Raw genomic sequence first — 14,090 nt, 5'->3', positions numbered from 1 at the left:
TTCTCGGGGGACCTGAAGCAGAAGAAACTGTCCCCCCGCAAAGTCACCTCACTCCCGACAGACAGCTTTCGCCACGGTGGCTGCAGCTCAGCCTACGATGAATGTGTGAATAATTAATCCCCTGATTCTAGTCCAATATGCTAGGGCTGCACGATCATTTACACTGATCTTCCTTCCACCACGAGATCTCAAAGCAACCAGCTAGGTTGGGCTCAAGAGTGCCCTGCTTATATTGCCCACGGGCTGCGAAGGCGACTGTGCTTTCGACCGGTCTCCAAACCAAACGGGGGGGTCGGGAATGGGCGGGGGGGCAAGGGAGAGGGGGTCGGGAATGGGCGGGGTGCAAGGGAGAGGGGGTCGGGAATGGACGCGGCGAACGCATCACCTTTCCCCTGTTGGTCTCGATAATAAGAAAACTTAAAGAAAAAAGGGAAAGAAACAGGAGGGAAGGAACGGGTTACACATTTATCTCCCACTCTCGCTGTCAATCAGGTTGTAGTGTACTTTCCCCCAGCTCTTAGTATAGTGCTCTGTACACAGTAATCGCTCGATAAATACGATTGAATGAATGGATGGGGCGGGGGGGGGGGGGGTAACCACTAGGTGATCGACCCCCTACCACCAATCGCTGCGGACAAAGACAGTACAGCTCTAAAGAAAAGTCAAGGGGAGGGGGATTCCTGGCTCCAGCCGTCAGGTCTGCCCAGGGGTCCGATGCAATTCTGATATAACCCCAGGCGGGAGAGGTTCCCGGATACTACCTTGCCTTCTTCTCGTCGCCTGGGAAAGAAACTTCTCTTCCTGTTCCCCATTTCAAAAATCCATTCGGACCACAGGAGGACGAGGTCTAGCCACTGATGAGAAAGGCTGGGAACGCGATAACGCGTGGAAACACACACTCGTTTCTATCCGCATCTCTACCCACACGCCGTACGCATCAGACGCGACTCTAGCACCTGATTTATTTTGTTGTTCGGTAGCTTTTTAAAAGGGAGTGTGAAAAAAACGTGGCAGGCGAATCTGTGTGTAGTGACAGTGTCCCACCCCAGCCGGTTGGAGTACAACCACAGAGGGTGCACAAGCACCTGGCGTCACCAGGGAAGCGGGCAGCTGGAGACCACAAGCAGAGAACTTCCCAAACAAGTTTTCAGCCTAACTGCAAAAAAAAAAAAAAAAGGCCTGTCTCACCCCAGAGACCCTCCTTCCTCCGTCCCCACCCCGTCTTCTTTGACCAAGTTGTACCTGGTTTGGTCGGTCAGATCGCAGTTACTGCTGGAATTGGACAGCGAAACAGATCCAACAGCTAAAGTATTTCAGAGAAAGAAAAAAAGGGAGGCAGGAGGGAGGGAGGGAAAAAGTTCAGGAGAGATCGAACGGGTGGGTTGGGCAGAGGGATAGGGCTTGCTGGAAGAAAAGGCTTCGGGCCAGTGATCTTACGAGCAGGGAAATCTTTCTAGGGTGGTCCCCGCTTCTCTTCCCCCAGTCGATTTCTGTTCCGAGAAGCTCGCCCTTACCCATTCCGCCCTCGCCCTGAAACCGAGCGAGGGGCCGGGATTGGTACGGAAGTGAAGAGTCGCAGGAGGCTGGCTGGGCTTGTTTTCTAGCTATGTAATGTATGCTGGGCTGCTGGGGCCGACAACGCAGCCACAGAGAAAATAGAGTTTCTATTCCAAGCGACAAGAGGGAGGAAGAGAAGAACTTCAAGGGAACAGCCGGCGGGAAGAAAAGAAAAAGGGAGGACTGTGGCCAGGAAAGCCAACTCGGGATTTTGCATCTACGGTTACGAAGAGAGAAGGGGGCGTAAGGGGGGAGGAGGAGGAGGCATCCACAGGAGAGGGACAGACAGACAGACAGACGCACCAAGACGGTTTCGGCTCCCAAGCAGGCCCCGATCTGTCCCTGTTTGGGGCGGGGGGTGGGAGGTGGACTCGGAAGGACCGCCGGGGGCGGCTTTTGAAGGGGGGCGGGGAGGGTGAGTGCCTGGGGATTGGGTAGTGGGAAGGAGCTCTAGGGCTCGCCTGGGGCCGGGGGAAAAAGGGGTGGAGGAAGAGCGGGGGGCTCCCGCCGGGGAGCAGCCGCTATCTCAGTTGTCAGCTCGCGGCTCCGTGTTCTCTCTAGTCCCCAAGCCCGGCGGTGGACTGCTCGCCGTGCGGGGCCGCTGAGAAGGGAAGACAACTGGACTGTCTCAAAGACCTTCTGGGCCGGGGGCCTCCCCCCCCCCCCCCCCCGCTCTGCACTGCACCCGCTGACTGCATGGGCTGCCCTCGCGGGTAGAGGCGAGAGAAGGAGGAGGGGAAGAAGGAGGAGGGGGCGGAGCTGCTGCTGCTGCGAGGCAGACGAGCGGGCAGCTCCCGGGGAGTTTCTCCTCTCGCTTTCGGGTTCTGTCTTTCGCTCTCTCTCCCTCTCTCTCTCTCTCTCTGTGTACTTTGTTCCCTGAAGTAAGTTTCTCTTCCACCTCCACTCCCAGTCCTCGGGGCTGCCCCAGCTGTACCCTCGGGACCGGGCTGGGCGGGGCTCCCTGCACCCCCTCCTTTGCTCGCCCGCTGGGGCTGGGGGAGGGAGGGTGGCTCGGGGCTAAGCCGCTCGGTTCGAGCTGCCGCTGCCGGGAAGGGAGGACATGCCCATCGCCGCCGCCAGTTCGCAGCCCTGTGCCCTGCAATCGGACCGGCGGGGATTCACTTCCCGGCTCCGGGACCGGGGCGAGCCAGCTAAACTGGCCAACGCCAACGCCGCGGAGGAGAGCCGGCCAGGGGCAACCACCGGGCACCCAGATCCCCTTAGCCAAGTGGGGGCCGAAACAGCCAGGGGAGCCGGGCTGAGTGGGAGACCGGCGGCTCCTTCTTCCGCCTTCTCCTCCTTCCTCCCCTCTCTACTCCCCTCCTTCTCCCTCTCATCGTCGTCGTCCTCCTCCTCCTCCTTCTCCTTTCCCTCCCCTCCTTCCCCCGCCGCTTTCCCCTCCCTCTCCTCCGCCCCCCCCGTGCCGCCGCCCCCGCCCCCCTCCTCCTCCTCTTCGGCTGCCGCTGCCACTGAAGCCGCCGCCGCTTCGTCCCCTTCTTGCTCTTCGTCCCCGCCGCCCTCCGCCCCGCTCCTGGCCCCACCAGCGTTCTTACTGCCGACGCTGCTGCCCCTGGAGCCGCCCCAGATCCGCTCCCGCTCGGGCTCCATGCAGCTCGCCATGAGCGGAAGCGCAGCCACCGCCGCCGCCGCCGCTCACTTCCAGCAGCAGCAGCAGCAGCAGCCGCCGCCGCCCCCCCCCGCCGCCTCCCTCTCAATCGCACGGCCCCAGCCCCCCGGATCAGGGACCTCGCCGCCGCCGCCGCCACCACCACCACCCGCCTCACCCTCCGGGAGCGGGAGGAGGGGGCACCGCCGCGGGCGCAGCAGCCGCCGCCAACCCAGCCGGCCACGGGTCGCCGAGAACGCCCCCGGGCACTGCCTGCAGCCGAGCCCCTGGACCAGGTACAGGGGAGGAAACCTGGCCCGGGAAAGCCGGGAGCCGGGGGAGAGGTGGGGTAGGCAGGGAAAGAGCGGAGTAATGGGGCTAAGACGGGTTTGGATGGGGTTTTTTTTTGGGGGGGGGGCGCACCGTGGACCCGGGGGGTAGCGGGGCAGGGGACCCTTGGGGGCCGCAGGCGGAGACGGGGGCGGCGAATCTTGGCAAGGGAAGGCGAGAGACGGGACCAGGGATCAGTCCCAAAGGACTGGAGGGAGAAGGGGGCGGCCGGGCAGGGGATGAGATCGCTGGAAGTGATAAGTATTAGGGTTGGCCAAGGGAGAAGCGGGACCCGATTGGTATTGGAGACATGATGGGGAGACATGCCCATTGCCCGTTTGCTTTGGAGGCTGGTGGCTTGGAACGGGACGGAGCGGGGGTGGGGTGGGCGGGGGAGGGGGGAACTGGGATGATAGGGGAGATCGAACTGTAGTGCAAGTCCCTAAAGCCGGGGGGCAGGGAGTCGGCCAACACGGTACGGAATTGGGGTGAAGAACGAATGGGGAAACGCATCGGAGGACTGTCGGAGTGAGTGGTCTACAAGGGGAAAGAGGACGGGGTGTGGGGGGGGGGGTCCCTCGCAAAAAAAAAAAGTTGAAATCTGCCCAGGGCAAAAGAAAAGGACCCGAGGATTCCGTTTTGCCACCTGATGTGTACTCTTGTTGAGCCACCTTTCGTTTCTTTTGTTAACATAACCTGCGATACTTCTGAAGAGTTTTCGCCGCTCTCGGTCTCCATAGGTTGTGTTACATGTGTGGTATAGAAATGTGTGACTTCCAATTGCTCGTATGCAAAGAATGTTCATTGATCTGCAGCAAAGTCGACTCTTGAAACACATTACGTGATTAGGAAAATGTAGACCTGATAAGTTAACTTTAGCACCCAAATGTAACTTTATTTCTAAGACACGTAATTTGCCTGTTTTGATAGAGGTAGTGATGGCTATACGGTGTAGAAATAACGATGCTTGTGCATTTTGAAGTATTTTGTACTCTTTTTTGGACACTTCCTCTTACAGAGAACAGTCCCAGTTCTACTATGGAGCTTTAGACCTCGTAGCATCTTTAGATCTTTCTGTGCAAACGCGTCATGCCACAAATAGCTAGGAAATCTACAAGACTGATGGAGAATTAGTACCCTCAAAAAACAAATTAAGGATGATGGGGAAACAGTTTTAGTGAGTAAACTGTTGGATGTTTTTCATGTAAAACTTCTAGCTCTAGTAACTTGCAAAGCTGCTGAAACTCTTAAGGGTATGAGACTGGGGAGTAAGTACATTGACCAATTATTGGTGTTAAGCAGTGAAATTTATAGTACCGTATTTAGAAGGTATTGACACCAGGTGTTTACTACTTATGTTTGGGATGCTGGAATGATTGACTGAATTGTCTGCCAAAGAAAACCAATTACCTTGCTTGCAATCCAATGAGTGATCGTATTCCGCTAGACTGTATTTTAAAGGTTAGTATATTCAGCGCTGAGTAAGCATTTGACATTTTATTTTTTCAAAATATTATTGTGTGAGGATGTAATAAAATATAAACTCTAGCATCCTCCAATAATGATAACACTACAATATTTACAGTGCTGCGCTCTTAGCTTCAACAGTAGGAGTTCTTTTGCAACTTAGTCATTACGTTGGTCTTCACTGTAACAACACATGATATCTTCATGTGTTATTAAAAGTGGGTCTATTAAAACACATCTTATTATTGCAACTGTAATCACAAGGCATTGTGAACAGAGGTGAAAATGAAGTCTGGATGAGTTATTCAGTGTTAAAGAGAAGGGGCCCTGCTACTGAAGTAGCTATCCCTCATTTCTGTGATAAGTGAAGCAAACTGGTCATTATATACACAATTTTATTGAGGAAAAAATATGAAACAATTTGAGTCACTATGATGCCACTCGTATTAGTGCGAGTTTGACTAATTTTTACTGTCCTATGTTATTTTGGCTTGGCATCTGACAATCCATTGATTCATTTGTAGGAATAGCAGTGTGGTGCTGTTGTAATTTTATTCAATATATAGTGTTTGGTGGTGTTGGCAACAAGCTGCCAATCATTTTAGGAGTGGCATTTAACTGTGGAGATTTGCAAAGGCAAGAAGCACCATCCTCTGCATGTAAAGGCAAACTGGGTTGAACCATCCCTGGGTGGAACTCTGCCTTCTTCTGTTTTAATGATTATACTTATCAGCAATGAGTTCGTAAGCTCTCACATATTGTTTAATTGGGAAATATAATTTTTCTTTTGGCTGTTTGACTGACTTTTTCAATGATTTCACTTGGCTCTTGGGACCTGATTTATTTTTATATAAACTAGTTTCTGAAGAGAGTTTTGTGATCCCTGTTTGCTCTTAAAAAGTGTTACCCAGTATTAACCCAGTTGAGAAAGAGTCATTGGCTGCTCACTTTAGTTTTAGCTTAGTCCTGAAGCATTATGTAGTTTCTTGCATCGAGAATCTGTTGTTCAACTGTGCTTGACAGCGGGAATCAGGGTGCCTGTATTTATGAAGTCAGTAATTGCAAAGTAGACCTGGGATTAGGCTGCAGGGAAAAGAAGAGAAATTGTGGAGGAAGAAGGATAAGATCTAAGACACGTTGCATTTTTCAGGGGCTTCTTTCTTGTGATGTCAGATCCTAGGGTATATTTTGGAATGTACTAAATGTTTGGATAGCATATGAATCTTGTTGATGTTCAAAAATTATTTTTGTGCAATGGCTTTCCCTTTGAGCTGACATAGGTATTCTTATAAAGGAATGTGTTCCAGGTCTACTGCATTTTTAAAAAAAAAAACAAAGCATCAACAAAAAACAACCAGAAGAAGTTTTAACATATTTTGGAAGTTTAGCTGTTTCCCTTTTGGTATTTGCTTTTTGGGTGATATTTAATTTGTTTTTCCTCTTTGTATTTTGAATTAAAACCCACATTTCCTGATGTTCATATGGGGTGATTCCCTCATGGTTTTTGAGGCCCCAGTAAATTGAAAGTTTTCATTACAGTTTTTGTTGAAATCTGTTGTTCAGGTTCATGCCTTGACTTTATCAAATTTATCTCTTTTATGTTATTGTTACTTCCCCTGAGACTAAAAGCTTAAGTTCATTTTAGTCTGACAAAATTTAGAAAAGCTGTTATTGTGGAGGAAAATTGCTTTGTCTTGTTAATAACACCGGGGAATGTGTTCATAATAAATGAAGTTTCTGTTTAAATGTTTATCAACTGTTTTGCCCAAATCTTTTCTAAAGTTTCAGAGCTATTAGTACAGATTCATGGTGGTGTGTCATCTAAAAGCAATGATTTCATTGTACTGTTCTACAATAAATCCTGGGTACGTGTGTGCTTTCTTTAAAAATCTCAAATAGTTCATAATAATCTATCACATAAAATAAGTGTAAGGAAAACAGGATGACATGATCTGCAAAGAAACATCAGTATTTCAAAGGTCAGAAGGTTGTTGAATGCTAAGCCTTCTCTCTCTCCCCCCCAGCTCCACTTCCCTCCTTCCTCAGGCATCAACATAACAGATGCATAGGATTGTACCCATTGGCAAGGCGACATTGGAGTAGAAAACAGCTGAACAAGTAACTTTTTTCTCTAGGAAATGGATTGTGATCTTAAGATGACTTTAAGGCAGCACAAGAAAATGTTTTTCCGTCCTAGTACGTGTATCTTTCAAGTGAAAAAGATGAGATCCAAGACACAGGTTTTCAGGTAGAGAGATGTGGTCCTGGTGGACAGTTACAGTTTTCTTTCTATTTTTCATTTCACTTATTCCCCCAAAACTGGGAGGACAGAACCTTAAAATATGAACATGTAGAATAGTGAAATGTTTGTTCTCAATACTTGGTTAAATGGATGGCCTTGCTGGTATCTAGTTATTCATTCAGCAAAGCTATCTTTTTGCTGACTTTCTAACTCTACTAAAATCAATTAACACTGCTTGAGGCACTAGACATCTTTACATTTCAATTTCTTTGTAATGAGTAGCTCTAAAAATGCTTTCAATGATGTTAAAGATTAAGATCAGCGAAACATTATAGTGAAATTTAGGGGTGAAGGTTGTTTTATTTGTAAAGATAACTAAGCATCTGTTAAGCACAATACTTGAGTCTGGAGGAGTTGTTGATCAGTGTCTCACTTTCAAATATTAAAAACACTGTGGAATAAAAAGAGTTGTACAAGCAAAGAATATTGCTTGTATCCATTTCAGGAAGAAGAGCTGGTGAAAGTCTAGGGATTTTTGTTTGGTTCAGTATGTTAAACAGTTATGATTTAAATATGGAAATTTCCAATAAATTTCAAGTTGGGGTATGTGTGTGTGTGTGTGTATTTTGGGGAGCGGGGAGTTGGCTTTAGCAATTCTCTGTGTACAAACTGTACACTTACATGGTTGGATTAAAAGCCAGTTACTATGGGAAGTGTTGTACTTAAATCTAGCAAACTCAGAGCCCAAATCATTTATCTTAGGTTGCATTGGTTCCTTGTTTGTGTTATTCTTAAAGAAAGATGCTCAAAGATTTTTGAATAGAAATAGATCTTACTGTAGGTTTTTTTCTTTTTTAAAAGGCAAGTAATACTTGGACAGTTTCCAGTGGTTCTTATTGATTTGGAAGGTAATCAATTGGTCGTATCCCATTTATGGAGATTCAGTTCACATCCAGGATTTAAGAGGGTCTTTTTGTGTTTTTAGAGGAACTTGGATTAAATTAATCACACCCTTAACATTTTCTTTCTTAGCTTTTAATTCCTATCTCTTATTTAGTGCCAACCTAAAGAAAAGAATGAAAGTAAATAAAATAGAAGTTTTGTGTGTTTGGATATTTTGTCATTTCTTCATTTATTCATATTTAAAATATGTAAGCTAGCACACAGCAAGTATTGAAATAACTCTTTAAGGTGATACTAAATCCTTTCATACTTCTAGGGGGAAATTTATCTTAACTTGTTTTCCATTTCTAAGGGAAATGCAGCTTGGTGAATAGTCAATATAGAGATGTCTACAATATACTGATATTGTTTGAAAATTATTTTGGATCTTTGAGTTGTAATTAGCTCGGTTTCAGTAATCAAAAGCCAAACATTTTGAGGCATCTTCCCAACTCCCTGTCATTATATTCGGAAGGTTGTTACAAATAGTCCCTATTAAATGTACACCCACTCTAGAATTAGGAGCTTTACAGAAAATCATAATGTAATATTTTAAACACCATACATGAAAAGGAGGTGTTATTGATTTTGTGAAAGTTGCTTAAAGATGCTGTTAGTGTGATATTAGCAATTGCTTTGCATGGCTGCACCCAATTTTATATGACAGTTGAAAATGCTGATTTTGCTAATCACATTCTCAGTTTGATATTTGATGTATTTATTAACAACAGGAAATACATTTATGAAGGAGAAGCCGCCTGGCCTAGTTGATAGAACACGGGCCTGGGGGTCAGAAGGACCTGAGTTCTAATTCCGGCTTTCTCACATGTCTGCTGTGTGACCTTGGGCAAGTCACTTAACTTCTCTGGGCCTCAGTTACCGCTTCTGTGAAATGGGGATTAAGACTGTGAGCCTCATGTGGGACGGGGACTGTGATCTACCCCAGCGCTTAGTGTAGCACCTGGCACTATAACATAAAAAAATGATCAGTGTAAATGTTCACGTATAACTGAAAATCCTTGGCTTTTTTTTTTGGAAGACTATTAAAATGTAATGCTTAGTTGGGACCCTTATTCAAAATGTATATTAGTTTTTTGTTTTTCCCAGTGGGTTTTTAAAAAATTTTGTGCATTAAGTTAGAGTGTGCAGTACTGATGTGTGCATGCTTAAAGGCAAAGCTATTAGGGGAAATTGATTAAAAAATACATTTCAGGTTAATAGAATTTTTAAAAAGACATGCTATTAACTGTTGTTAAGGTCATCTTTGTGGCTTTATTATATTTATTTTTGCACAATGTAATGAAGCAGCAGGGAGATAGCAGAGGCCTGGGGTTATGCAGCCTCAAGCATCCTCTGCGATGGACTGCCTATGAGGTAGAGTCCTGATGGTGCTCTGGTCATCCTCTGGGTCCCTTGTCAGTCTGACCCCAAAAATAAACTTGCCAGATTCAGGCCTGATTTGGACAGCACCCTCAAAACCCCAGAGTGGTTGGAGGTGGGAAGGGATCTTGGGTCAGATAACACTGTGGGGCCACTTAACTGTGTCTTGTTAAATTCACTAGGCAGCAGTTCCCAGCCAGCAAATATTTAAAAGGACTGTGCCAGCTTTAAAAATCCTCAAGCCTCTATGGACTAATAATGAACATAAATTGGAGTCTGGGTGGTGCTCATTGGACTATGTCGAACTGAACTATGAAAGTTAGAGCCACACAGGGCTTTACCGTGAGTGGAGCGCGTTCCTTTCTGATGAAAGGCTACAGATCGCTAGGGTAGTTGGAGTCCCTTTCAGATTAGTTGGCAAATTGTTTACAATTAAAATTAATAAAATGAGTTGAACTCAAATGTTAAACCTGAATGCTTCCTGTTCTTCAGCCAAAATAACTTTAACTAGGCTTTGCTCTTGCTGCTTCTCATTCTTAGAATTGTGGCTACATGATGGCACAAACTGAGGTCAGATAATTACATCAATCAGGAAATTCATTCTTTCCATCGTATTTATTAAACCCTTATTGTGTGCAAAGCACTGTACTAAGCACTTGGGAGAATAGGAAAAATATCTTGAAATTTTAGGCTTCTTATTTTTTTAACAGTACTGCTAATAGTGTGCATTGCTGTAATTCAGTGCTTTTTTGTACCATTACAAATTCTATATTTAGCCCTCTCCTGAACCCTTCTTCAGATTTCCTCTATGTCATAGATAACAGATGAGCAAAAAATTATATTTTATGACCCTGTAATATTTCAATCAGTGGTATTTATTGAGCACTTAACGTGTGCAGGACACTGGACTAAGCGCTTGGGATAGTAATAATAATAATAATAATGATAATAATAATGGTATTTGTTAAGCACTTACTATGTGCAAAGCACTGGGAAGGTTACAAGGTGATCACGTTGTCCCACGGGAGGCTCACAGTTTTAATCCCCATTTTACAGATGAGGTAACAGGCACAGAGAAGTTAAGTGACTTACCCAAAGTCACACAGCTGACAGTTGGCAGAGCCGGGATTTGAACCCATGACCACTGACTCCAAAGCCCGTGCTCTTTCCACTGAGCCACGTAGTATAATACAATAGACTCGATAGACACAATCCCTGCCCACAAAGAACTAACAGACTAGAGGACTAATACTTGAGAGACTTAGTGACAGCAAGGGAAAATATAAAGGCAATTCGACTTCACTTCCAGCCCCCCAGTGATTTCTGGAAAAGAGTGGGGTGTTGGAGAGTGCTAGACATTGGACTTTCCTCTCCCATATGAGGAGCCCTGGCATTGTGATGGAACCCAGGCTATATGGGTTATATGGCTATATGCGGGCAGTACAAATGCACACTTGAATTCTATTTAATTAGAAATTAGAAGTGAAGTACTTTAGTTTTTTTCTGGCCAGTGCAGTATATACATTCAATTCTGCCATAACATCTGTTTTCACTATGCGTTTTGGTTAGAACATTGTTAGGGAAATAGGCAGCATTCATGCAAACCTGTTGGGTTACAGCAGCCTCGATATCCCTTGAAACTGCAAATGCACATAGCATCAGATCAGGTAGGTACTACTGCGTGGGTTTTTTCCCTTTAACACAAGCTTTTACAAGAATGGAACCCTCACATTGTGAGAGGACTGAATGTACTGATATGTTTAGGAAAGAGAAAGTGTGGCTAAGTATTATGTGTTACTGGTGAAATTGGTCCAGTCATTCCCAACTTGGGAAGGGAAAATTTTCTGTTAAAATGTTTTATGGGTATACGTGAACATAGACAAATATTTAAATATACAAATTTGTTTCTAAAGAGCTGCTTCAAATTTCATTCACACTTTTGAGGCTTTTCTTTTCTAGTATATATTTTTTTAACTCTTGGCAAAATAAGAGAAATGCATGCACAAAAGTGTTCTGATTTTATTCTGTTGTAGTAATTAGAGGAACATTGAAATTGGAAATGGCAGTGGGTAAAACGTAGCTTAAAGTTGTAAACATAGAAGCCTCAAATTGGCAGAATTGTTTTAAGATTTTAAAATCTCATTCATTCCACGATGATTATAAATTTATTGTTTTAATAACACTAGAGCTATGGGCGAGGCTCAAAATGTACAGTTACCAGGATGCCACTGATGTTTGAAAAAATTGGCCCTGAAACTGGGATAAGGAGAACAGATGTCTGGATTGGTGCCAGATTCTGCCCATGCGTTGCTTGTCTGCTTACAGGCTGGTGTGTGACTTCAGCTGCAGTAGCACACTGGACTGTCAACTGAGAGGCATGTGTGAACAGCCAGAGCCTGAGACTGTGGCAGATGGGAATCTGCCCAGCTTAATGGACTCTGGCTCTGTCTGGTAGCAGCATGCCACCCATCACCTGACATGTGGGATGCACCACTGGAGTGTGTGGAGGGGTAAAGGATTCTGATCTGTTTAAGGAACTTAATCAACTAGGGAGGAAAAGTTACTGTTCCAGCCATCCGCAAGCCTTAGAGCTGGAGAAATGCTTATCTCGGGGAGTGAAAGAGAAAAGGAGAAACTAGTTACAATCTTGTAGACTGTTCTTCTCCTAAAGAAATAACTTTAAAGCCAACTCTTAATTTGGGTTTTCTTTAAAAAAATCTCCTTTAGATAAGGGTGAATTTATTGGTCCAAAAGTGATTATTTTCTGAGGAATGTTTTCATATCTAGCTTAGGCCATTTTTGGAATAATCTGATTTTTGACATTGGTATTGGAGAGAGTAAGGGCCTTTTGTATTAGTTTCAAAAATGTTTATATTTGAAATCCAATGTAGAGTTTTTGCAGATTTTTCAGCTTGGCAGTGGAACGAATATGTGGCTGGGAGTCAGGAGACCTGGGTTCTTATCTTGGCTCTGCCACTGGCCCGCCTTGTGACCACGGACAAGTCACTTGTACCCTCTGGGCTTTGGTTTCTTAGCTATAAAATGGAGATAATAATACCTACCTCTCTCTCTACCTCACAGGATAAAATCAGATAATTGACTTGAAAGTGCTTTGGAAAAATACAAGTGCTATGCCAAAATAAGAATAATTGTGGTATTTGTTATGTACTTTATCCATGCCAAGTATTGTACTAAGCACTGGGGTAGATGCAAGATAATCAGGTTGGACACAGTCCCTGTCCTACATAGGGCTCACAATCTACGGAGGAGGAAGAACAGGTATTTAACCCCCATTTTACAGATGAGGAAACTGATGCATCAAGAAGTTAAATAACTTCACTTAACCCAGGGTCACCCAGCAGGTAGATGATGGAGCTGGGATAAGAACCCTGGTTCTCTGACTCTCAGGCCTGTGCTCTTTCCACTAGGCCAAAAAACATTTTTATCATTATTCCCTTTTTAAAAATAAAAATATCAAAATCCAGTAAATACATTACCTTTACATTTTCTGGGTATGTAATCCTGACAGCTTTTCCATGTTGGATAAAATTAGGCTGAAATAAAAGTGATTAATTTTTTTATGTTTTTAGATTTAATATTCTTCAGTTTCTGTCAGAAACTGTGTTAAAGATATGAGGCTTTGGGAAAACTGGTTCTTTTATCTGTGAGAGAGAAATTTAGAGCCAATTTGTATCTTGCACTTACCCAGTTTATGTTTATTAGAGGCTTTGTCTGGTACTCTTTTCCTCTAATGCTAATTCAACTTTTCAGTCTCTCAGTTACCTTATGTTATTATCATTATTATTATTGTATTTAAATGCTTACTAATATGTCAATTGCCATTTTAAGTGCAGGGATAGATACAAGTTAATCAGGTTGGACACAGATTGTTAGCCCCATGTTGGGTAGGGACTAAGTAGGAGGGAGAATGGGCATTGAATTCCCATTTTACAGATGAGGAAAGTGAGGCACAGGGAATTTAAGTGACTTGACCAAGGTCACACAGCAGGCAAAGGACAAAGCCAGAATTTAGAACTCAGGTTCTCTGACTCCCAACCCGTGCTCTTTCCACTAGGCCATGCTGCTCCTCATTTTAAACTTAATCATATATACGATAATCATAAGTGGTATTAGTTAATTATGGAAGTTACAATAAACAAAGCAGCAGTAGGGTATAGATTGCCTGAAAACATTTGAGTAACATGACTAAGATTTGTGTCCAATTTTGATAAACCAAGCTTTTAATAATAATAAGGGCATTTGTTAAGTGCTTACTATGTGTAAAGCAGTGTTCTAAGCACTGGGGGGATGCAAGGTGATCACGTTGTCCCCCGTGGGGCTCACAGTCTTAATCCCCATTTTACAGATGTTGTAACTGAGGCTCAGAGAAGTTAAGTGACTTGCTCAAGGTCACACAGCAGACACACGGGGGAGCTGGTATTAGAACCCTTGACCTCTGACTCCCAAGCCCGTGCTCTTTCCACTGAGCCACGCTACTTCTCTAATTTTTTTGTTTTTAGTGTTTTAGGCATGTTGGTTCTATTTATCCAGAAAGTGCTGTCACAG

The sequence above is a fragment of the Tachyglossus aculeatus genome, chromosome X4, assembly GCF_015852505.1.
Source record: "Tachyglossus aculeatus isolate mTacAcu1 chromosome X4, mTacAcu1.pri, whole genome shotgun sequence".
Lineage (NCBI taxonomy): Eukaryota > Metazoa > Chordata > Mammalia > Monotremata > Tachyglossidae > Tachyglossus > Tachyglossus aculeatus.
The sequence above is the reverse complement of the archived record's forward strand: the minus strand, read 5'-3'. Positions refer to the sequence as shown.